Below are 27,214 nucleotides of genomic sequence, written 5' to 3'. Positions count from 1 at the left end.
GTGAACATCAATATCTGCAATTTTACTAAAATAATCCCATAACTTCAATTAAAACACGTTTTGAGTGCTGTGAAACCTGAGAGTGTATAACAAGACCTAGGGTTGTCTTAGCGATATCTTTATAGCACATGGATATGATTTCAGTGGAATGAATTAGACTCAGAATTGTACATAGTCCTTCTCTTGCATGTCAAATGCACACTCTGGAGCCCATTGCTGAAACTGATTGTGACATCACATCTGTCTACCAAGGGATATTTCACAAGGAGGATCTATTGGTGTTTTTCCTTAGACTTTCCCAACAAGATCCATTTTGTTTATAAAAACACATTACAATTGTGAGAAACACCAACATATATTTGTCATCTCACTGTAAATACGTGTTCTTAAATATTTTTCAAATAAAAATAAATGTTAGAGAAAAAGTTAACAAGGATTTAGAGAAGTATTTCTGTATTCTTATGAAAAAAACATTGAAATAAAAGCCCAAACACACCTTCAGAAGGCCTTTAAATACACACAGTTTTTGCATTTGTGAAGATAATTATGAATGTGCTTTAGAAAAGTAAATTCATATGAGACTGATCTTGAAAAATGCACAGCCTCCTGTTTCCATTTGCAACATTGTTTTCATTATGAAAGCAATCTATGTTCATCTTATCCATGTAAATTTTAGGGAAAAAAATCTTTTAAAAACAAAATTACAGGTTTATAGTCAATATTCTGGGATAACTTGGTCAGGATTTGAGTACATTCTGCATGTGAAGCCTTCCTTTATTTTCTTCTTCCTCTCTATATGCAAATTAACTCATTAGTAATGATTGCTAAATACTAATCACTTAAAAAGTATGTTATGAATATTTCAATGTTTTGTTTTCAAAACATGATTTTTTAATGATGTAATGTCATAGTTAATGCTGATAGTCTCTTTTATTATTCTGGAAAAAGTAGGTACAAACATTGAAAAGGTAAAGGCTATCAGAAATAATTTTATGCCAATGCATTTGACAGCTTTTGTGAAAGTGATAATTTTTGAAAAATACAATGTAAAAAACAAAAAAGCAATAAACAATCTATAAGTCTGATGTCTGTTAAATAATAAAATAAACTATAAAATATTCTACAGAAATAATCCCTAAATTTAAGCCCAAATGGTTTCCTTAGATTTTTCCAAATATTTATGAAAGGAATGAACTAATTGTGTACAAAATTATCCAGATAATAAAAAAAGAGCGTCCATAGATCAATTATTTTATTGGGCCACATAACCTTGATCACAGTAACAAATAAGTATATTTTTTAAAAAGAAAAATATACATAAATATTGCTCTCTTGAACATAGATTTAATAGCCATTCACAAAATATTAGCAAAAGAAGTTAGACTATAAAGACATGTATAAAGTCATTTAAGAAAGTGTCCTAATTAACAGAGTTGAAAACAAATATTTGGAATTCATAAAATACTCACTTTAATTTACATCATTATTTTCCCCCAAAAAATGTAAAGGGTCCTATGATATCAATAGATACAGAAAGATCATTTTATAAATAATGAATGCGTTTGTGATATTAACAGTTAGTAAACTAGAGAGGGTGACCTTTTGTCCAAATAAAGATTAATAGCATGTGACACCTATGATATATAATAATAAAATATGAACAGTTAACTGAAGTCTGATGAGAAAAGGAGGCCTGGAAATGTAAATGCTATAAAACATTTTACAGAAGCGGGTCATACCAAGCCTAAAGGCCAAAGAAATTCTACCAATGCACCAAACAGCAAGATCCAATGCAGGCCAATACAATTGACTGCAAGACAATACCAAGTACAAAACAATCTGTAAAAAATAAAAAGCATTTTCTTTGGAAAGAAAGAAGTAATTGTTATTTTTTTTAAATGTCAACAGGTACCCACCAGAATGGAATATATCAAAGAAAGGCAGAAGAAAATATAAGGGAGGACCTGAACTGCTTGATATAATCAGCTGTTGAAAGAGAAAATTGGTAAACTTTGTCAAAAATGACCTTATGTATACCTTATAACTAAGCCTTGCATTTCCAGTTAAACGCTTAACAGAAATGTGTTGACACTTTTACAAGATGATGAGCACATGAAGGTGCTATTTATTTCTACCCCAAACTAGAGATTCTGTATGTGCTCATTAACTTTAGAATGGAGATTTGTTTTATAACAAATATTAATTGGTTATTAGGGAGAACAAATTTTAAATGCAACAACAGTACATAAGAATCACAGAAACATAATTCATATTAAAAATGCAAAAAAAAAAATCCAAAAATATTTTCTGTAGAAAAAAAATCATACCAAAGAAAACTCAACTTTGACATTGGAAATCATTGTGGTAGGTGTGGTTATGGCAAGAAAGAAACAAACACAAAGAGGACTTTAGGATGCTATTAAAATTTTGATTCTTGAATTAATAAGATCCCGGTAATTTCTTCCTGATTGAGATTTTTAGTGAAATTATTTTCTGTACATTTTTATCAAAGCAATGAGACTATGTATGCTAGTCCTTATTGTGGCCTCTTCTCTCCAAAATTCTTGATGAACATTGATTTCCCAATGTAATGATGTTGAGAGCTGATGATTGAGTCATTAAGAGTGATTGATGTTGCTAAATAAAAATTACAAGAAATCATGGCTTTGGACTAAATTTCTACACTGAGTCCCAAGAGGCCAGATGAAAAATCAGAAAGGCAGAATCATGCTAAAGTTCCATGTTGTCAAATCAAGACTCAGTTATATCTGACCTTCCAAGAAATGAGGATATTGAAATGTAACCATTTTCTCAAAGAGGCCAATCAAAAATGACAATGGTGTCCCACTATTTTAATCTTTACAGACTTTTAATTCCTTAATCCTTACACAATTTAACTGAAATAACATGACATTAAGCAATCATTTATTGTTGTGTTGACCCATCTTTTTATCTTCACTTTATAAGGAAAGTAACCTTAAAATGATCCATCTGCTTTTCATTCTTTGTTTGTGAACATTTTAACTCTTCTCTGTGACAAAAACTACCTCTTCTATTCAGCTCATTGGAACACTTATTTTATTTTTCAACAAATAGTTTGGGACTGGGACTGTGGCTCAGTGGTAGCGTACTTGCCTAGCATGTGTGAGGCACTGGGTTTCATTCTCAGCACCACATATAAATAAATAAAATAGAGGTCCACCAAATAATTTTAAAATATATATTAAAAAAAAATAGTTCACTGATTCATGAATTGAAAATAAACTATATTGTAGTTTTGTTGTTGTTGCTTTCCTCCCATTGACAGTGCCTTTCTGGTGGCAGTGAGTTCTGGCTCTCATGGGTCAGGAGCCCTCACTGTGAGAGGGGGTTCTCATAAAAAAAATGACCAGCTTCCCTAGCTTATGCTCTTGCTTCCTCTTTTTCTATATTCTCTCTTTTGAAAGTGCTTCTGCCCTCTGCCATGAGGATTTTAGCAGAAGCTGAACAGATGCCAGAATTATTATTTATTTGGAACTACACAACAATGAGCTAAATAAGCCTCTTTCCTGTATAATTTATCCAGCTTTAAGTATTTTGTTATCATCAGAAAATGGACTTAGAAAGGTCTTTATTTAAAATTTTGATGAATATTTATTAAAAATAAAATTTTGTTGTGTACATATCTCTTAATTTGAGAGAAAAGACTTATTTTAAATTGATTATTATTGATACAGATAAACACTAATATCTCCTGGAGTGAAACAGAGTTCAATAGTTTTAATTTTCATACATAAATAACTTGAGAAAATTTTTCTACCAAAAAAAGAAAGAAAGAAAGAAAGATAAAGGGAAGAGGCAATGTTTTCTTTTCACAGTGGTGTCTGTCAAACCCTGGCTATTTCTTCTGATTTTTGACATCATCAATAAATATTTTTCATAATCTTTTCAGGTGAGAAATGATTTCTATTTCTCATTCAATGTATTGAGAACAAAGAAATTGAACTGATTTTTTTTTAATATTTTCCAATTGTTATCAGTTAAGTAGTATATTTTGAAATGTTCATTTGTTTGTTATGATGAATCCTCTCCCAGGACTTTAATCCATGGTAATATTTTAAATATGTGAGAGAAAAAAGAGAGTGGAAAATTATGAAAATGTAGGTGAGGAAATATTGGCAGAGAAATTCCTATAGTGATCATCTTTAAGAGAGAGTGTCAAGGATGAGATTAAGAAAATTAATTATTTTAAGACACTTTGTGGTCTCATGAACTTTGGAAAGGTTCATGATTCCCGACATGATCATACATCATTTTAAAGACTGCTGTACTGTTCTGACTTTCAAGTTGATGACTATCCATAAATCCAATGGTTAAACATTCTGTAGCAGTAAAGATTGTTCCACGAAAGAGGCAGATTCACACCATAGGGGGCTGAAGAAGAGATAAAAGGGACAAGCAGTGGACTTTGTAGAGGAATGGAGAGTCAAGTGGGATAGAGTGTGAAAATAGTGCTTGACTGTTCTGCACTGACAAGAGAGGGTTGGGCAAAGGGAGGGAAAAACACATTAAAACAATATAACTAACTACATTGAAAATATATTCAGTGACTGTCCGTGGGACTTATTTTAAATAAAATTATTATTTCATTTTACCAAATCAAGAGGATAGTTTATATAAAAGTTGGAGAAAACAATTAAAATGGCAAATATGCTCATCTCAAGATTGCTTTCCATTATCACAAATCATTTGCATTCTTAATGTAGACATAATTTTAATTTTAGGTAATTACTTTAATTACTGCTTCTATAATGCATTTAGTAATTTCTTTAATGCATTTAGTATTTCTATAATGCATTTATATATTATATATATCTGTATATATATATATGTATAACAAATTGTTTATTATTCTATATATGGTTTAATATGAACAAATTCATTAATCTTTTCTTCCATTGTGATATACATCCTTCTTACATAAATTAATAGTATTAATTTTTTGACATATTGCTTTCAAGTGTAAAAATAATACTTTATCTGCCATGATTAATTATTTTTTTCATGTTTTCTTTAACTAGACACTTAGCTTTATTTGGATAACATTTAAAAAGAATGTTTTAGAACTATTTTCTAAAAAGAAAGAAGTTGTTTAAAAAGTTTATCCATGTTGCCATTCTTATTTTATAATTCTTCTCAAGGATTTTGAATATCATCATGGATATATAATACTTGCTAACACTTTGTTGTGTGGACTAAATGTTTGTGTCTTCCCAAAGTTTAGATATTGAAATTCTGACCTCATTATGATACTGTTAGGAGGTAAGGCCTTTGGAAACATGTATGGAACCCCCAGGAAAAAGATTAGTACCCTTAAAAGATCCCCATCCTGCCTTCTTCTTCTTCTTCATGTTAGGAAACAGGAAGAAAATCACCATCACAATTCAGGAAAAGATACTGTCTGCTGAAGCCTTAACCTTAAACTTCCCATCATCCAGAACTGTGCCATGTAAATGTTATTTAAACCACCCCATCTACTGTATTGTGCACCTGGATTCATTGAGAGATTTATCTTGTCTTCAAATTTTTTTGATATACACAAGCCCTTAAATAGTGTAAATAATGATACCATTGTTGCTTAGCTCAATCTTTCTTTGCATGGAGGCCATGAATATACAGGTTACTGAATAAATCCCCAACAATATGGCTCCTACTGTAAACTCCTAAGAATTTCTACATAGGAAATTCAGATATGGGGAGAGGTTTCTCTTTCACATTGGTTCTTGCTACTTTTTAGTGTGTTTTCCTCTATATTCTCTAAATTATTCTATCTTTCTATTCTGGTAAACTAAGGTTACTTAAGGAAAATTTTACCTTTACTTTGCCTTGGTATAGGAGTTGCTATAATGTCTATTCCCTGTAATCTGAGAGAGACAAAATAGAGAAAATAATAAGAACAAAACACACAAACAAAACAGAAAGGGGGATGTTTGCCCTTAGCTTTGGATATCAGCTTGCAGAGACACAATTTGAAGTGTTCCATTATGTAAAGAAAAGAGATGATATTGTACTGTTTAACTATGAATAGTTTCCCCTAATTTGGAAATAATTGTCTTCTATCCAAACAGCAACATTTAGATCATTTTCTTGAAGAACTCTATTTATTTTCTTTTTCTTTCTTATTTACAGTCATGTTTCAGCCTTGACAGAGAAGAAACTTGTAGCAAAAGTCGACCAGTGATTTATTAAACAATTCACTAATAAAGGAAAATCTTCATTCCTTTATTAATGTTATTATTTGCTAAACAACAGGTATCAAATATTGTAGCTGAATTTGTTTGGCTGCCCAAATCAACCCTTTAAAATTTAACTTTATACTTTGTGCTAACTTGCAAAATGAGATTCTAATGAAGCTATGCTTATTGTCTAAAATTGGTTTGCTAAATATTTGGCCACAGTAGGTTCAAGTTCAAACATAGGTCACTATGCATTTAGCATTTTTCCATGATTACATACTTAAATATGAATATTAAGTTAATATTAAAAACCTAGCCAACAAAAACAATACTAAATAACAAATAAATACATAACCATTAGAAATAGCAGTATAATGAAAAACAATAAGTAATTAAAGCTGTTACCACTTACAAAACTTGTATGTACTTAATTTTCAATACTATCTCTATGTTTATGTAAGTAAAAACTATAAGGCATGGAATTGGCTATCATAGAAGAAGATCAGGGTTGTGCCTCAGTAGTAGAGTGCTTGCTAACAGCTCACAAAAAATGGTGAAATTAATGTTGAATTTTCTGAAACTCTTCACTTTGATCTCACACTGTTTAGCTCTTAACTTACCAAAGCCCAGTAACTGTTTTAAGAGACAGATTTGTTCACTCATTCATGTGTCTTTATTTCTTTTTGTAAGTGTATAAACCCTAAGTTGTGGGGCACTAGTCTTGATCCTCAGCACCATATAAAAATAAATAAAGATATTGTGTCTATCTACAACTAAAAAATAACAATAGGGATACTCTGGATGTAGTGGCACACACCTGTAATCCTGTGACAATGGCTTGGGAGGCTGAGGTAGGAGGATCATGACTTCAAAGATAGCCTCAGCAATTTGGAGATGCCCTAAGCAATTTAGTGAGACCAAGTCTCAAAATAAAATAAAAACGTCTGGGGATGTGTTTCAGTGGTTAAGTGCCCTTGGGTTCAATCCTTGGTGCCATTAAAAAAAAAAAAGAATAGACGTCCATTGTCACATTATCTTTTGGGTTGAACAAAAACAGAATTATTAATCATTTATTACTTTGTAATACATTTCTGAATATGCATTATTATTATTAGCTGCATATAATTTCTGCTTTAATCATAAATTGAAATGATTTTACATTTATCATAAAAAATACCACCCCCTGCCCAATTATTTCTATCTTTGTTAATTATCAATTGTATATGTTCAAAATTTGAAACTAAGGCTAAAGTGTGCACAGTATTAATTTCAATACCACATCACACATTATTTTAGAATCTCACCTTGCAATTATTTAATAAACTAGGGGAATGTGCCTGTGTTGGTATTAAGTATTTAATCTGAGCCCAGACTAGGTGAAGTATGTGGTAATATTATGATTTTTATCCTATAGAAAAGATAATCCCAGAATATCTGGCTTAATTACCTGTAATAATTTACTACTACCAACTTGGCCACATTATTTTAATATCCTTTATTAATATTTCTTTCACAATGACCATCAATGTATAGTTTTCCTAATTTGTTCTTTGAATTGTCATGGTCATTTTACTGGTTCTATTATTAATGTGTAAATAAATGCTTGACACATTTTTCATGTCATACTTGTACAAGAGTCATGTTTTTTTATTTTATTTTAGAGAGAGGGAGAGAGAGAGAGAGAGAGAGAGAGAGAGAGAGAGAGAGAGAGAGAATTTTTTTGATATTTATATTTCAGTTTTCGGTGGACACAACATCTTTATTTATTTTTATGTGGTGCTGAGGATCAAACCCAGCACCCTGCGCATGCCAGGCGAGTGCCTTACCGCTTGCTCCACATCTCCAGCCCCATGTTTTTGATTTTCAAAGATTATATTTTACTAGTATAAGACCTGGTGATTTCTGCCTAATATTTCCTACATTGTATTACTGAGTTAATTTTTATATTCTGCATCCATAATTGGGGTTGATAAATCAAAGTGTCCATTGCAGGTTTAAAAATGTGTAGCTTTTTGTGGTTGACCAAAAAAAGAAAATAAAGAACTTTTTTTTAAGACCAGCTTTTATTCCCATATGATTTTACAGCTCACAAAAATAGTGCAAATTAATGTTGAATTTTCTGAAACTCTTCACTTTGATCTCACACTGTTTAGCTCTTAACTTACCAAAGCTCAATAACTGTTTTAAGAGACAGATTTGTTCACTCATTCATGTGTCTTTATTTCTTTTTTATAAGTGTATAAACCCTAAACCCATTTTATCCTGTCCCTCTGGCTTAGTTCTTTATTCTCTCTAATTGGAAGTTCTTTCTTCCTCTCCTCTGTCCTAGCTTAGTTTGCAAAAGAATTCTGCATCAAACTGCATCTTCTTATACTTAAAATTCAACTTAGCTCATAAGAATTCAGCTGTGAGCTTCTCTTATCTGTTAGAAACCAAGCTACTTGTCCTCAATGATATCTATTGAGACCCTATACACATATTTAAGTAAAAGACAACAATAAATGAAAATTTTAAATTGAAGTAGTTCATCTCATTTATAAAGTACAATAAACAGAGCATATTTCCTAAAGCTTTTTCTATTGAAAGAAGTGTAAGCATATGAGGGAAAAAATATGCAGGTTTTACTTGGATTAAGGAGCCAGTGTTAGGAAATGATGTCATTTGCACTGTGAAATATTCATTACAGTTGATATAATAGTATGCTCTCTCCTTTATTGAGAAGATCACATTTCTATTGCATGAAGGCAGTTTTTTAACATTTCACAATAGAAAAAGAGTAATGTTCTGAAACTACCTTAATTGATGTGAGCACATGTTCTTTTTTTTTCATATATGCACTGGAAGTTCTGAGGTTTGGCAACTGGCAGCAGGTGAATTGTTACACTTAGAAATCATTTGTCCATCACAACAAATATGTCTTGCAGACACTCCATGAGTATAAACCAGAAGATCTTATTTCTTATCATTAAAATAATACAAGAACATTGTGGGCTAACAGGAACCTTTTTTACTTCTGCAAATTACTTTGTGGAAGTGTTTGCTCATTTAAGAACTAGTACAAAATTTGTGAAGACTTCTTCATGTTTTCACTTGCAAAGTAGATTGTACTTTCTGAAAATTCTTATAGGGTTAATTATTGAGAATATTATTTCTAATATATATTATCCTTTTCTATACTCTATCATATAAATTCTATCCTTTTCTTTATGTATATATGTGTGTGTGTATATATATCATATTTTATATGTATATATACATATATAAATTTAATAATATAAAATCAAACATATATACACATTATTCTTATCTCTTACACAAAGTGAGGAAAATAGTTATTTTAGATATTTCTACTATATTCGCTCACATCATGTGATTTCTAAGAGTTTATTCTGAAAATGGGGATAGAATTAATTATTTTTAAATATTACATTCTTTGTATTACAAAACAGTTACATTGTTGAGGCTTAGCCCTCATGCAACAGTTGGGACCTAGCAGAAAGTCTAAGCCCCGAGGGGTCCATCCTCCTAGGATTGATTGAGGCTGTGATTTGACCTCTTACACTCACTCATCTGATGCCTTCTGTCACGTTTTGATGCAGCAAGATCCTTACCAGGGAGCCAGAGAGAGTGTAAGAGGTCAAATCACAGCCTCAATCAATCCTAGGAGGATGGACCCCTCGGGGCTTAGACTTTCTGCTAGGTCCCAACTGTTGCATTTAGGGCTAAGCCTCAACACGATTTTTGGAGATTACATTCATACCTAACACTCCCTCTGGCTTCCCGTCGGGGAATCGAACCCCGGTCTCCCGCGTGACAGGCGGGGATACTCACCACTATACCTAACACTCCCTCTGGTTCCCCGTAGGGGCCACCAGATGCCGCAGTCTCTGGCTGGGCACAAATCACGAGCCACTCACAGCTTGTAGATTCAAACAGCAATTATTTATTCCCGAACTCACACCGGCCTTCTACAAACACGTTCTGGGGAAATCCACGTTCTCTGCCCAAATCCACCACTCCTCTGGGCTTCTGTCTCCCAAAATATACTGTCTGACCCTAAGAACTCAAGAGGAACTCAGCAGCAGGATACGCCCTATTCTAAAGGGGGAACACCCTAATCTTCTATTATGCTAAACCGGGGACACCCTAAACACGGATCCGCCCTGGCCCTTGAGCAAGGTCACCTTTCAGGAGTCCTTCCACTAGACAGCATGGGAGTAGCTGGCAAGGAAATTGTCATACCTACTTGGCTGATGGCTCCCAGCATTACATTGCTATTTTATTTCAAGAAAATATATCATGTGGTGTTTGGTCAAGGGAGCAGAACCACTGAGGGAGATAAAAGGGATTTATTATGGCGATATGATAACATAATTATGAGACTGAGTTAAGCAGACTGTGTAAATCTGTTATCCAAGCATCTGGTGCATTTCCTGTAGTCAGCTGGGCTTGTTGTGAGAGAGCAAAGAGGAGCATGGAAAGGGGGTTTCCAGGCAAAATGTAATAGTGAGTTGGAACCCAGGGAAATGAACTGGAACTTGTGTTTTTCCCTATCAACTTCTATTCTCCAGCTCCAGCAATGCCAGCAACTTACAGATTTGGTAGACTTTACCACAGAACTGCATACAAAGCATGCATAGCAACTGAGGTTGAAAAACAAAAGGAACTGATGGAATAAAATTCAGCTGCTACACTAAGGAGATCAGCAGAATTTAGAGGAAATGGGACCTTTGAAGCCACAGTCCCCAAGAGAGTGAACCAGCTGAATTGTGACAATGTGCTCCAGCTGCAGCAGCAACTGAACTTCCTGTGCTTCACTCTTGCCTATAAAGGGTGTGCAAATTTCTCTTATAGCCTAACTAAGAAGCATGCCACCATGGCTTTCTGGTATCTATTTTTTTTTCCATTTTTTATTACCTTTATTCATCTATCATTTGGCCAGAATATGGCTGGATAATAATTTTCAGAAAATTAATACATACTTGTGCATCATTTCTCTTTAAATATTTGGACCCTTGAGCAGGTTGCTGTGATTGTTGTTGATGGCATTATTGTTTATGCTGCGGTTGTAATGTCATATTGTCATTGTTTTTGTTGTTGATTTTAGGAAATCTAACTTCAGACTGGGCCTTATGATATCACTTTTTTTTTCTTATAAAGATAGTTGTGGGCATTAAGTTGATATTTGATTCAAAATTTTCATTTGATATAGTTTGATGTTGTCTCTTTCAATTTTTACTGAAGTAAATTAGCTATTTTCAGAAGATTCATCTGTATTTCACATCATAATATTTTTATTCCCCTCAATAAATGAGAGTTTCCATATGTGCTAGAAGCTTATTCATTTTTTAAAAAAAAATATTAGGAGTCAATATTCAGTCCTATACAGCTGTTACTTTTTTATAATTTTGTTTACAATTTTTAAGAAAATTTTAAATTTGTCATTATCTATTAAGGAAATATTTGGGGTTTCAAAGTGTCTTTTACCAATATTATTATTTATGTAGCTTTTCTGGCTGAGTTTACACATTTCTGTTTTGGGCGATTGTTTAAATTTGTCTCTAAAATTTTTAAAAATCATTTGATATTTTCATAAATCTGATGACATGCTTACATAAATACTCATATAAATACTTTTACTCTGTCTTCCATTTTTTTCTCAATTCTTAAAAATGTTTTGTTTGGCACATAATATTTATACATATTAATGAGGTATGAGTGATATATTGATTCTGGTTACATTGGGAAATAACTGATTCAATTCACAGGGCCCGAACTTCTTTTATACATTTGTGTATTGGTGTATGTATGTATAACTAAAGAACCCTTCATCTATTCTTAAAATTTTTCATTATACAAGATATTATGATTAACTATAATTGTGTTGCTATAAACCTACAGAATTATTCCTCCTACAGAGCTGGATATCTGTATCCTTTGGCCTACATCTCCTCACTTCCTTCTCCTCTCCACTCCTGGTACTACTACTTTCTGTTTTTCTGTATATCACCTTTTAAAATCTTATATGTAAGTATATAATGCAGTATTTTCCTTTAAGTGCCTGACTTATTCACCATGTGTAATGTCCTGCAGGTTAATCCATGTTGTCACAAATGACAGTGCTTCCTTCTGTTTAAAGGATGAAGAGCTTTCCATTGTTTCTATACCACACGTTTTTATCAATTAATCCATTTGCATCAGATAGTTTCTGAGGAACCCATACAATATTTTCCATAATGGTGAAACATTTCTTACTCCTATCAACAGTATACAAGTGTTCTTTTTATCCTCACTGCCAAAAACATTTCCTTTTTGATAATAGCTACACCAACAGGGGTAGGGTGATATCTCATTGTGGTTTTGATGGACACTTCTCTGATGATTAGTGATGTTGGAGACCATTTCCTATAGCTGTTGGCCACTTTCATGTATCCTTTGAAACAATGTCTATTCACTTCCTTTTCACAAGTTTTAATAAGGTTGTTTGTAATTGTATGATTTCCTTACCAGGTACTTGATTTATAGGAGTTTTCTCCCAGTTCAGACTGCTTTTTCATCTTGTTTATTGTTTCCTTGACTGTGCAAAGGTTTTACCTTTAACTAGTTTCACTTGTTTATTTTACTTTGCTGTCTAAGTTTTGGATCATATATTTTTTAAAAAAAATCATTGCTAATGGCAAAAATTGAAATTTTTCCCTCTGTTTTCTTTCAGGAGTTTTATGGTTTTACATCTCTATTTGAATCTGAGTAAATTATTCTGTATTGTTTGTTAAGGGTCAATTTTCATTGCTTTGTCTATGGATAGACATTTTTTCCAGCATTGTTTTTCAAAAACACTATGTTTGTGTTTGTGTGTGTGTGTGTGTGTGTGTGTGTGTGTGTCTTATGGAGAATATATTAAAAGCTACTTTACAATATATATGATTTTATTTATTGCATTTATCTCTAAGTTCTGTGTTCTACTTCATTGCTGTATGTGTCTTTTGATTCCACTACCACATTCTTTCAATTAACAATGCTTTGTAATACAGTTTGAAATCAGCAATGTGATAGCTTTGCCTTTCTATCTCAAGACTGTTTGACGATTAAAATTTATTATACTCCCTTTTAAATTTAGAATTTTTTTTCTATTTTTTTATTTCTGAGAAAAAATCCAAGAGAATTTTAATACTTAGATCATATTGGATAGCAGAGACATTTTAATGATACTAAATTTTACAATGCACAAATAATATCTTTCCATTCATTTTTGTCTTTTTAATTTCTTTTATTAGTGTTTTATCATTTCTAGTGTTAGGCTCTTTCACTTATTTGTTAAATTTATTGCTAAGTATATTATTATTTTTGATGCTCTCATAAATGGATTTTTTAAAAATTTCTATTTGAAAAATTATTATTTGCATAAAGAAATGTAATTACTTTTTGCATTTTTATTTTTAATATGATATTTCACAGAATTCATGAGCATATAAACAAAATTCCATAACAAAACATTAATAAGTATAACCCAATACTATATCAAATTAATGGCATAGTTTTACTTATTCTGAAAAAGCAAGTCTGGTTCAATAATTGAAAACCAATTAAATTTATACCATCACACCCTGAGTCTAGAGAAGAAAAAACATGTTTATATCAATTGATGCAGAACAAGAATTTGAAACAAATATAATTAATGTATTCATGAAATAAAATCTTAACAAGAAGTAAAAGGGAATATACTTGACTAGAAAGTAATCTACAAAAAGTTAATTGCTAACAGTGGCTAATGATGAATGGCTGCAGACAGAAAGAAGACAAGGGTGACTACTCTTAGCGCCACTATGCAGTATGGTACTGAAGTGCTACCAGGAAACGTACAGAGAGAGGAAAAAAGAGAAAGGGAGGGAGAAGAAAGGCAAAAATATCCACTGTGAAGGAAAAAAATCTGTAAGAAGTAGCACAGAAGTTTGATAGGCAATTTCAACAAGGAAAGTAAAGCAAGGACACTTAATAGCTAATCAGAGCTGCATACATGGAATAAAATGCACACACACACACACACACACACACACACACACTGAACTGCTAGTGTATTTGAGGGTTAGAGCAGTTGCCTAGGCCTATGTTCAATCTTCAGGACACTTATATACATATGTACATCTATATTCACATGCAGGGATACATATGTATATTCTCAATTTGTGTTTTTATGAAAATGAATGTTTTCTTGAAATTAAGAAATATATCACTAACCTTTGTTACATTGTCAATGATAAGAAAATACTGAATGCTTATTTTAATAGATACAGAAAATTAACTTTGTAAAAGCCAATACCTTTTACAGAGAATTAGTAGCAAAAATTAAAAATAGAAGCTAGCTTTCTTGAACAAATGAAAGTATTTACAAAAAAAACAAACAAACAAAAAAAAAACAACACTAAGCTAATATATTGAAAGCTTTACTCCAGAGACTGGGAACAAAAATGGATTTTCTATACAATTACTTGACTGAACCTTTTTAACAGCAATTCTAGCTAACTTATTAATGTGTGAAAACATATGTTCTTCGAAAACAAGAGGAAAAAAAGGCTGTCTTATTTTTAGCTAATATGATTTCATAACAAGAAAAAAAGAATGTTTTACATGGAATCATTAATAAGACAATTGAGAAAGTTGTTGAAAACAAATTCAAGATAAAAACAATTGTGTAATAATTAGGAAGACCTAGCAATTCACTTCTGAATATATACCCAAAAGTTGAAAATAAGATCTTGAATACATTGTGTATAGCAATGGTCATAGCAGCATCATTTGCAATAGTGAAAAATAGAAGCAACATAGGTGTGTTTGAATGAAGAGGATGAATGGATAAACAAAAGGTGATATTTACATAAAATGAAATATTATTCATCATTTAGCAAGAACAAACTTTTATCGCTTGATATACCATGAATGAACATCATGGGTGTCACACTAAGTAAAATAATCCAGTCACACAAAGACAAACATTTCATGATTGCATTTATATGAGTTTTGCAAGGCAGTCAAATTGAAAATGGCAGAAAGTAGAATGGTGATTCTCAAGCACAAGAGAAATGGGGCATGCGGTGTGGAGTTGTTAATAGGTATAGATTCAGTTTCTCAAAATGAAGACAGTTCTGGATATTGCAATTGAAACAATATGAATGTAGTTAACACCATTAAACTGTTTGCTTAAAAGTGGCTATGATGTAAAAAGTCATGCTCTTTTTATTTTAACAAAATTTAAAAATCAGGGGAATTTTTATAAACCAGGGGTGAACATACACGTTTTTAGGAAGATACGTTTTTTTTTTTTAAGTCATAGTTCCTCAAATCTCCTAGGAATACCTTTCAGAAAGTCACTCAGTGTGGTATCTCCTAAATTTATACAAGTTGAATCCTTTGGTAAAGCTTTTTATATATTTTTTTCAAAATTATCAATTTTCTATGAATAAATTTAACAAAAAACATGTAACACCATATATATGTATATAAACTGTAAATTTCATCATATTAAGAAAAATCTAAATAAGTGATGATTGAAGTCTTTTTCATATTCATGTATTGAAAAAACTAAATTTATAAATTTTCTCCAAATTGATGTACAGATAAGCACAATTCATAACTTTTTTGTGTATGTGTATACTAACTGATACTGCTTTTAATGGTGTAAATAGAATTTTGAGTTAGAATGGTTAAGAAGAAAATAATATGACAAAGTCACCCTTTCAGATACTAAAACATATCATTTACCTATATCACTTAGAAAAAATTTAGTGCCTGTTCTGAGATATAAAAGAAAAGTCCTAAAGAAGAATAATGAACCATCAAAAGATCCATACACAGAGGGACATCGCTATGTAGGAGAAACTATATATTGACCTAGAAAAGGCTGACTTCTATAACTGAGTAATGTAAGGAATACATAAATATATTTCAATACTGGGCATTGACTTCAGGGGTGCTGTACCCCTGAGCTGCATCTTCAGCCCTTTTTGTTTTCTGTTTTGAGACAGGTCTTGCTAAATTATTGATATTGGCCTTGAATTTACTATCCTCCTGCCTCAGCCTCTCAAGTCTGTGAGACTAAATTCATACACCACAGTGCCTGGCTGAGTACAAATTTAATAATAGGATATTGCCCTATACAGTTATCTCAATGTATTAGAGTAGTAGAATGAGATCGGGGAACTGGGATAGGGAAGATTAAGGGAGGAACTTGGAAGTGAAATTGAGTTATATGGTTGTTCTTAAATGCCACAGTGAAACCCATTGTTCTGCAAAATTACTATTATCAATAAAAAGTTGCACTATAACTGTATAAAAATTCTTTGATTTTTCAGAATTGAGAATTTTTCTTTTTGGAGGACCAGAAAGAAATCAGATTATTCCACAGTCAATTAGGTTGGTCTTAGGAAATTATCATAAACAGGACTTCATAGATGTAGGAATATAAATTGTTGGTAGAAAGAAAATAATGAAAACATTCTATAAGTTAAGAAAAAGAAAAAAAGAAGAAATGAAAAAAAATAATAAAAAAACAACTACAATTACCACAAATCACAAATGTTAAGTTTTAATCTTTATAAACTTTTTTGCTTACTCCAAATTACCTTTGAATCTAACATAACTCTTAATGGAGCATATATATTTTAATCCCATTGTGTTAGTTCTCCTCTTCAGATTTTTCCCTTTATTGAGTGCTTGCTTTCTTGTCTTTCTTACAAAACTAATGTACATGCTGTAAACACAGAACTTGACATGCTAGGCACTCTATACTGAGCTCCATTCCCTATCCCACAAAGCAACATTTTTTCCCCTAGTGCCATAAATAACAATTATATTAAATAATAGTTTTCATGTTGGAATATTGATATTTGTTGTATAATATAATTTCATTCCCTAATGTATTTCATCACCCCTCTTCCCACCCTTGACTCCCTAATAATTTTCCTTCTGCTTTCATGACATTCTTTTTCATTGATATTTTTCCCCTGTAGCTTCCTCTTATGAGAGAAAATTTTCAATAATTGTCTGTCTCATTACACTTAACATGGTACTGGCTGGGCCAACATTCTTCTAGAGATGATATAATTTTGTTCTTTACGACCCAACAAAACTCCATTATGCATATTTGTAATGTTTTCTTTATCTATACATCTATTGATGGACAGCTGGGTTGATTCCATAACTTCAAAACTGTGAATTGTGCTCCAATATACATGGGCATGCATATATCATTAAAATATGCTGACTTTAGCCATTTTGTAGAAATACAAGGATAACATAGTTGAGAAATATGGTTGCCCTATTTTTAAAACTTTTTTTTGAAGATTCTCCTTGTTAATTTTCATCATAGCTTTTCTAATTTACATTCCTACCAACAGTGAATATTATGGTTTAGATATTAGATGGCTCCAAAAACTCCATGTGACACAATGCAAGAAAATTTAAATGTGAAATGATTGGGTTATGAGAGTTTTAACCTGATCAGTGCATTAGTCCCCAGATAAGGATTGACTGGATGGCAACTGTAGACAGCTAGGATGTGGCTGGGGGAGGTCAGTTACTGGGCATGTACCTTTGAGATATATTTTTTATACCTGGAATTTGGAGCTGTCTTCCTCTGCTACCTGGTTCTATTTTTGAGCTACTTTTCTCCCTCACATTTTTCTTCCATGTTATTCTGCTGATCCTTGGGCCCAAAGCAGTGGACTGAGACCTCTGAAACTGTGAGCACCAAGTAAACTTTTCATTGTCTAAAATCACTCTTGTCAGGTCTTTTGATCACAGTGTTGAAAAAGCTGACTAAAACAGTGCATAAGGGAAAATCATATCTCTCATTTATTACTACAAGTACAATTTAGAGAAAAACTAAAATGTCAACAAATTATAATTATGTCATCTGATCCAAGTTAAAAAAATTTCATTGTTACCTGTGATATCAATGTGCATATCTTAAAATTGCTTGCAAGGCACTAGTTTCCTCGGATATACATAACAAAATGTCACAGACGTGATGACATGAACTGTCGCGACCCCTTGCCCGCAAGGAAGACGCAACTCAGGAATCTTCTTTCAGCAGTTTTTTCAGGCCCTTGATATTTCTTCTTCTCTCTCTCGGATGCCCCTCCCAGCCTTAATAAAGCATCTCAAGCCCCAATGCGAAGCTGCCACGTGGAACTTTCTCATAGGGTGTTGAAAAACCATGCGCCTAATCTCCCAAATAAGGAGTTGTTTGTCACAGACCACAGTGGAGCCAGCGCCATCTTGTAATGGCGACCATAATCTGCAGAAGCGGCTCACCACAATGAACCAGAAAAAGAATTATCTCACAGATGTGGAGGCTGTAAATGCCAGTTAAAAGCACCAGCATTCTTCTAAAGTCCTTCTTCTTGACTCAGAGATGCATGTCTCCATGACCTCCTATGCCCTTACTTTTGTACCCTGGAAACCTACTAAATTAGGAAACCAACCTGATGAACTAATTTTAACCCAATTAGTTTTTCAAAGGCCCTATCTGCACACGTACTCATATTCCGAGGCACTGGGTTAGAGATTCAGCATATGAATATTTTAGGGGAAAAAATTCTGTACACAACATATGATTATTTTAAGTTCAAATTCACTTCAGTATTTTCAAAGTTTTAAAATCCATATCTTATTATAGCCTTTCCCTTTCCATCAGCATAGTTTGATATTTAAATTTAAAGATTATAAAATTTTATATAATAAACAAATATAATAATAATTTTTTATATAAACAAAAATAATAATTATTAAAATCTTTTGCTCATTGTCGCGACCCCTTGTCCGCAAGGAAGACGCGACTCAGGAATCTTCTTTCAGCAGTTTATTCAGGCCCTTGATATTTCTTCTAATTCCCCGTCGGATGCCCCTCCCAGCCTTAATAAAGCATCCCAAGCCCCAATGCGAAGCTGCCACGTGGAACTTTCTCACAGGGTGCTGAGAAACCATGCACCAACTCTCCCAAACAAGGAGTTGTTTGTTACAGACCACAGTGGAGCCAGCGCCATCTTGCAATGGCGACCATAATCTGCAGAAACGGCTCACCACAGTTCCCCTCTTCTGTTTTCTGAAAACAATACAGGCGAGAGTAGAGGTCCTATCCCACTGTGCAGAAGTGGCTGCATAGTATGGCTCAGTCCTAAGGAGGGCCCTTCCCCAGACCTGAAGCCATATCAGCCGACGCCTTTTTTCGTAGGGCGGGGCGTGGACATCAAACCCACATGCAATAGGACATGCTCTCCTTGAGGTCCACTTCAAGGATCACTCAAGTGCAGTGCCTTGCCTCGCATCCTGTATCGTGACGAAGGTGGACGAAGGGGGACAGCTGAGGCTGAACTGTGGCTGTACACAACGACAAACGAGTTGACAGCACCCTGAAAGAAAGGCATGGACTTTAAGGCGATAGAGAAGCATTAGTGTGGAAACCCACCTGCGTGCAATGGCAGCAAGACCGGCAGAGTGCAAGGGCTTTCCAACACTAAGAGAATAACGAGGAAAGACATGCCGATCCCAGTGCAATGTTATAATAACTTGGGGTACAACGACCATGTCAAAGATTTACTGTTTAAGCTGCGCAAGCCAGACTTGAGGTGAATTGCCATTTTCTAAAGCTGCAAGAGCTTGGATGATCATAGCCTTATCGTGAGCATTGCGGGCCTTGAGGCGACAGAGAAACCACAAACAGAGAAACATACCGAAGCAACACATTGCACCAAAAATGCCTACCCCCACCCACTCTTTAAAAAGGAAAAAGCAGAAGATATCCAATCGGTGAATTGACCCAAAGTCACGGGATCAACATGAGTGCTATTCAAGACAGCTATCTGGGTTAGTTGAGACTGGATCATGTCTTCCGCTTCCATGGACCAATTTCCAGCTAAATATTCGCCAATGATGCGGGAAGCATTCCTGGAATCATTAAATCTGACAGAGGTTATGCATAAATGTGCACGTTGGTCAACACAACCCAAAAGCACTAAGTCAGCCAATTCTTCTAACTGAGCTTGGAGTAAGTCTATTCTTTGGTTGGCAGCTAAAATCCCTGACAAAATATGTTGATTAATTGTATTTTGGGATTCAAGTATGGTGGAAGTTTGTTGGACAACTTGATTAATGGTGGCAGCAGTTTGTACTTGATTGGCCATAGCCACTCCGGCCGTAACCGCTGCAGCAGCAGATATCGCCACGGCTGTCACTATAGCCGCTGTGATTCCAAAATCTCTGCGGACTCTAAGTAGCTCAACAATAGGGAATTTATCAGGATCCGCAGTGACCGGGATTGGGACAAAAGTTGGAATTTTTATAATCACTGCTACAGTCCAGGAACCATTCCAACACTCAGATAAGAGACAGGTAGTATGAGAACAATCCAGCATCCCCGATGAGGTGGCCTTAGCCAAAAGGAATAAGAAGGGGGATTGGACACAGACCATTGCAGGAGGCAATGTGGCATTATACAACAGAGAGTTGAATGAAACAGATGTAAGTCTATTACCTTGTTCACTTTCCCTAACAATACCAGAAATATTAGCCAGCCAACTTTTGGCTCCTACCAACCGAGCTAGTGCAGAAATATCGGCTGAAGCCCCCTTTTCATTGGAAATCAGCCATTGAAACCAGGACCAACTACTCCTGTAGAGGAGCTGGCACTATAGTTAAAGTTATAAACATACCTATTAAGAGAGGGGGAAAGGGAGAAACCTTTAGCAACTTGATGTTTCTCCCAAGAATGATCCTGACAAGGCGTAAATGTTGGGGGGAAACCAAGATTAGGGGAACAGTAAGGAGAGGCCTTGAAATGAGTGGCATTATAAATACTACTAGAAGAAGGAGGCACTGGGATTAGTGCCTCGGAGACAATAGCCAAGGTAGTAATGTTAAGAGCAGAGCTGCTGTTTGCGGGGGTCCCTGAGCCTGATTGCTTCCCCGAAGCTACCTTGCTCAATACAGCACTGATAATGCTTCCTGAGACCTGATTGGACCGCAATGGCTCCTCCCAGTTAGTCAAATTTTTGGTCTTAAGGCTAATGCAATTAGCGTTTCTAAGGCTGAAACAAAAAACTCCTGTGAGATTAACTTGAGATTGATTAAAAATTCTCTCCATGTCCCCTCTAGGAGAGGCACAGGGAGCAGACATCTCACATGAGGTAGAAAAAAGAGTGGGGAGGACACTAGAATTACCGTGAACCGGCATCGGCATTGGCCATGCCCGTGCCACTGCCCACCACCGCATTGGTGTCGCCTGTGCCATCGGCACCAGCACCAGAGCCAGAGCACTTAGCAGAATGAAGATCCTCATCACAGGATTGTTGTGGTATCTCTTGTTGCTGGTCAGTTGATGTCGAGACTCTTCTTGTCAAGCGTTCAGGGACCCACAACGGTTCCGTACGATCCTGGGGAAAAACACATACAGATCCTCGTGCCCATGTCAGCACGGGGTCAGGGTCGTTCCATTGGCCTGTAAGAACATCCTTCCACTTAACATAGCCAATCACAGAGGGCTGAGGGGACACATGTCTATCGGCCGCAGAGCGACCATGAATATCCAAATTCAAAAAATTAATGGTAAAGAGAGCTAAGGACAGGCGTTCTTTAGGAGTGTGCTCAGCTCCTATTCCCCCTTTCTGTTTTTGTAAAGTTTCCTTTAAGGTGTGATGAGCATGCTCAACAATGCCTTGTCCTTGAGGATTATAAGGCAAACCATGAGTAAGTTGCACTCCCATAGTAGAACAAAAAGCTGTAAATTGTCTGCCAGTATAAGCAGGTCCATTATCAGTCTTAAGGGATGCAGGTGCACCCCATGCTGCCCATGCCTCTAAACAGTGAGTAATGACATTACGTGCCTTTTCTCCCGATAAAGCAGAAGCATGGATAATTCCAGAGCACGTATCAACAGAAACATGCACATACTTAAGGTTACCCAAGTCAGGTATATGTGTCACATCCATTTGCCAAACAACCAATGGCTTTAATCCCCGTGGGTTTACTCCATAATTAGGGGGATGAAGAAATGTGACACAATGGGGACATTGCAATACTATCTGCCGAGCATCCGCTCTTGAAATGGAAAAACGCCTGCACAGCGTTAATGCATTAACATGGAAGTTTTGGTGAAACAACTTAGCCCCCTCTAAGGAGGAAGCCAAGCATATCAATTGACCTCTAGTGGCTAAGTCCGCACAGGCATTCCCCTGGGATAACGGACCAGGAAGAGAGGTGTGAGCCCTGATATGCATTGGATAAAAGGATGCAGTGCGGTTAGAGATAAGCTGTTGAAGCTGAGTAAAGTAAGCAGACACATTGTGGGCATCACTAATAGTTCCCACGGCCTCCAGGACTTTTAGTGCTTTTACCACATAGCTGGAGTCCGAAATAAGATTAAAAGGAAAAGAACACTGTTTAAAAACTTCAATAACAATTTGTAGTTCTACCCATTGTGGATTTCCAGGAGCAAATTGATGCTGGATAGGGGGAGAGTCATTAATTACATAAGCTCCCATTCCAGACTTGGAACCATCAGTAAAAATGTTAACAGACCCCTCTATGTTTGGGCATGGAAAGCTCTCCTCGAAACACCCCCACCATATGGCGGCGGGTCCGGAGGATCATTTTTCTTGAGCTCCTGTTTATTTTTGTTCCCTTCTCCCATAGTTAAACTCCCTAGCTGCCGAGACAGTCTCCCGAGCTCCTCCTCCTCATCCTCCTCCTCTTCTGACCCACTTTTGCATGGGAGTGTGCGCAGTGTACTGAGATCTGGATACAAGCGTTTCCTCCCCCGTTTCTTGCTCTGCACATTCCCTTCCTCCTGAAATATTTCACTCCGTGCCAGAGACAATCGCCTCCTCCCCTGTTTCTCGCTCCGCACACTGCCATCCTCCTGAAATACGTCACTGCCTGCCATTTCTGATCTTTCTTCATGTAATTGCTCTAAAACTTCTTGTCCTTTAGTAAGTGCTTCCTGACATCTGCCATCTGCGAGGCAACTACGGATCATCTTCCAAAGGGGTATCACCCCACCCTCTACTATGCCCTGCTCAGAAGGAAAGTCAAGATCTGTGCCTAACTTATCCCAGCTAGGTATAGTGAGGCTGCCCGAAAATGCGAACCACGGTGCAGCAATATCTGTCTTCTGTAAAAATCTCTGTAAAGTACTACGTTTCACTTTTAGGCCCTTGGAACGTAACAGGTTATCTAGGGCCAGGAGAAGCGGACTTGAAGATACGGCACCCATGACACAACAAAAGACGCACAAAAAACAAAAGTGAAAGTAAGAGCGAAAGTACACAGTGCAGCTGCAATAAGATGTAATGCTCTCTCTGGCTTTAGAGAGGAGCTGCCTCTTTGATAGCGGGTCCCAATTACCTAGGACTAATCTCCGCTTTGATAGCGGGTCCCAATTACCTGGGACTAATCTCCGCTTTGATAGCGGGTCCCAATTATCTGGGACTGATCTCCGCTTTGATAGCAGGTCCCACTTACCTAGGACTAACCGGTGCACCACCCCTGACTGCTGAAAGTTCTGGTTCCCGGGTTTTCAGCACCACTTGTCGCGACCCCTTGCCCGCAAGGAAGACGCAACTCAGGAATCTTCTTTCAGCAGTTTATTCAGGCCCTTGATATTTCTTCTAATTCCCCGTCGGATGCCCCTCCCAGCCTTAATAAAGCATCCCAAGCCCCAATGCGAAGCTGCCACGTGGAACTTTCTCACAGGTTGCTGAGAAACCATGCACCAACTCTCCCAAACAAGGAGTTGTTTGTTACAGACCACAGTGGAGCCAGCGCCATCTTGCAATGGCGACCATAATCTGCAGAAATGGCTCACCACAGCTCATAGGTTTACTCAATATAATCTGGACTGCCAAGAAAAGTTTTAGTATCATAGCAAAATGGAAAATTCGATAAAGCTGTTTAACAATCTACTTACTCTTTGTGGTACCATTTACCCCGTCTCCTTTTAATATCTGGTTTCTTCTCAACTATGCTATTTCCTAACAGTGAATTTTGGCCAGATGTTACACTTTTCTCTGATCTGTAAGAATCCCTAACAATTTGTCAATTTATTCCTGCAATTATCACTGGAATTCTAGTCACTTCTATAGAAATAAGGAAACAGATATAAAGAAATGGCCAAGTTTCATGGCAAAAAATTAACTGGTAAATAAAACTTAGAAATAAATAGATACAATGTGGGGAATTTTGAATTTAAATAAATATTATTTAAAATAGTTCAGTAAACTTTAAAGATAGAGATTTTCTAGGAAAGTTTTCAAATATGAATATAAATTGCTAGTAGAAACTTACTGTGTGTAGAAATGTAGAAATCTTTCAAGGGAGGTAGAATAAAAATAAATAAATAAATGCCAGGAGATAAAAACTTGTCCAGGTTTTTTCAAGGACTATATTAATAAGAGTAACACAAGTGAAATATTTAATGATATGAGGAAATTTTGTCATAGTGATAGAAGAAAGCTTTTTAAATTTTGATAAGGACTTCAGATTTATTTTACTAACAGAAGAATTTTTTTAAAAATAATATAATACAACATGTTCTTGTGGTATTTTATATGGTCAACAATAGAAGGAATAGTGGAAGATGTGATTTATTTCTCTCACTATAGGGAATACAGACAACTGAAGAAGCCAAATCCATAAGTGGATGTAAAATAGAATCCAGCCTGAATGACATAAGTTAGATGAGAGCTGAGCTGTTGTGTTTTTTCTCCGTGGATAAATAGGGGATAGAAGCAAAAGATGGTTCACCAAGTAAGCAATAAATATTAAACTTTATTAAGATCATTCTCCCTAAAGAGAAATGAAATTATGCCATTTGCTGGAAAATGGATTAAATGAAAGACTATTATGTTAAGTGAAATAAGACAAATTCAAAAGGTCTTGTATCTTCTCTTATGTGCAGAATCTAGAGAGAATAAAAAGGAAAAGAAAGGTGGAGGTAGATCTCAGGAAAATGAAAGGAAGATTTGTAGAGGAAAGAGATCAAAATTGGAAGATGAGGCGGGAGTGTGTAAAAAAGGATCACTCCCTCTCATGGGCCCATGAGGCACTCTTTCTTTCTCTCAGTATTCCTCCCCCTACAAAATTTTTCTTGGTGTCAGATTGTTTTGGAATGGCCACAGCCATTTGTGCCTCTGTATAAGGTATGGTTTGCCAAATGACATATAGAATTTGGCTTTAGTATGATAAGTCTATGTGGTTCACATCCTCTTCTGATTTCCAGCTATACTTCTCTGCACTGTACTGATCTAGATCCAGAAAGGATTTTTCTCAGTAAATGTGTTATAGAGTCATGGGTACCCTCTGTAACATTGAAAGGTATTCTAAACACGGTGTATGCTAGGAACACACACTGAGTTGCTTTGGAAAAAATAACAGAAATGTTGAGTGTTGAGCTATTTGAATGATAAAAACCTAAGTATATATATGAGAGAAATGACAGTGATATAGTTCATAAGAGTGACGTGGCATTGAATGTTTATTATCATTATTATTATTATTATAGAAATTCAAGTTTAATAAGAAATTGGTGTTATTCCCTTAGAGTGTAGAAGAAAGGAAACAGATGTTAGAGATCTACTGAAATATGTGAATATTTCAACATATGATTTAATTTAATAAATTATATATACCTTTATTATAGGACAGTCTCTATTGTGTCATTATCCTTTTGTAGATAAACCTATTAGAAAAATGTAGTTATACCCTGTTCTTACCTTTGGAAAACCTGAAAAGAAAATCAGTGCTTGTGAATACTTAATTGATCCCATTGTTACACTGAAGACAAAGTAGAAATAAAGACTCCAAATTAATATTTTAGCACATTGTATTTACAACAATACACTAGTCTTACAAATACACTATCAGGACACAGAAATTATAGTTGAAATTCTGAAATTAGAATAAGTCTACTAATGTGATTCCATTACAATTATATTCTTTCTATACTTCTATTGAATTCATATCTGTATTAATACTTTATGTTTGTTGAAAAAAAATGGCATAAATACACATATATGAATACATATGGATATCTACGTTTGTGTGTGTGTGTGTGTGTGTGTGTGTGTGTGTGTGTGTGTGTGTTATGCATGGGTTTCTGTATATAATCCATTCCACTGAAAAAATTATGATCCTGAGAGGAGTTAATTTTGTTTTTCATAAGCATATTTCTTTTTTTCTGTACCAAGTATTGAACACTAGGGTGCTTAACCACTAAGCCACATCCCCAGCAATTTTTATTTTAATTTTGTTACAGGGTCTCACTAAATTGCTTAGGGTCTTGCTAATTTTCTGAGACTAGCTTTGGACTTGTAAGCCTCTAGTCTCAGCCTTCTGAGCAACTGGGATTTTAGGCCTATGCCACTACATTCTACCTTCATTCTAACATTCAAAATAATTTGAGATGTTATTGAGAAAACAATTTTAAATAATGAGGAAATCATGTTTTGTTCTTAAATCCTTTCAAAAATATTCACATACATTTTAGTTGTTTGTTTAAAGAAAAATAGATCCTAAAATCTTCAAACTATATTTTCTACAGATAAGTTTGAATGTGTGTATGTCTGTGTGTGTGTGTGTGTGTGTGTGTGTGTGTGTGTGTGTGTGTGTTTCATCTGGGAAACTTTTGTGGTTATTGTACAAAAGTATAATATCTTCCAATGTCAGAATTAATCATTTTTATTTTAAAATATCAGGATTTTAAATATTTATGTATAGATATTTGAAACACATTTACCTGGCCTCAGCTCAATTCACTTGACATTTAAAAAGCTAGTATTATAATCAGGCAAAACAGAAGTATAACAAAGTTTCAAAAATTTACCATATAATGTATTCACATTTTTTTAATGGCAGAAAGCACAATGAGTATATATTTTAAATGTTTTACCCTAGGTTTCTAACATTCTATTAAAGGAAATAAAAACAATTTCATTAAATTGAATGTTCTCAAT

This window comes from Callospermophilus lateralis, chromosome 11, assembly GCF_048772815.1.
Source record: "Callospermophilus lateralis isolate mCalLat2 chromosome 11, mCalLat2.hap1, whole genome shotgun sequence".
Classification (NCBI taxonomy): Eukaryota; Metazoa; Chordata; class Mammalia; order Rodentia; family Sciuridae; genus Callospermophilus; species Callospermophilus lateralis.
This window is presented reverse-complemented; position numbering follows the sequence as displayed.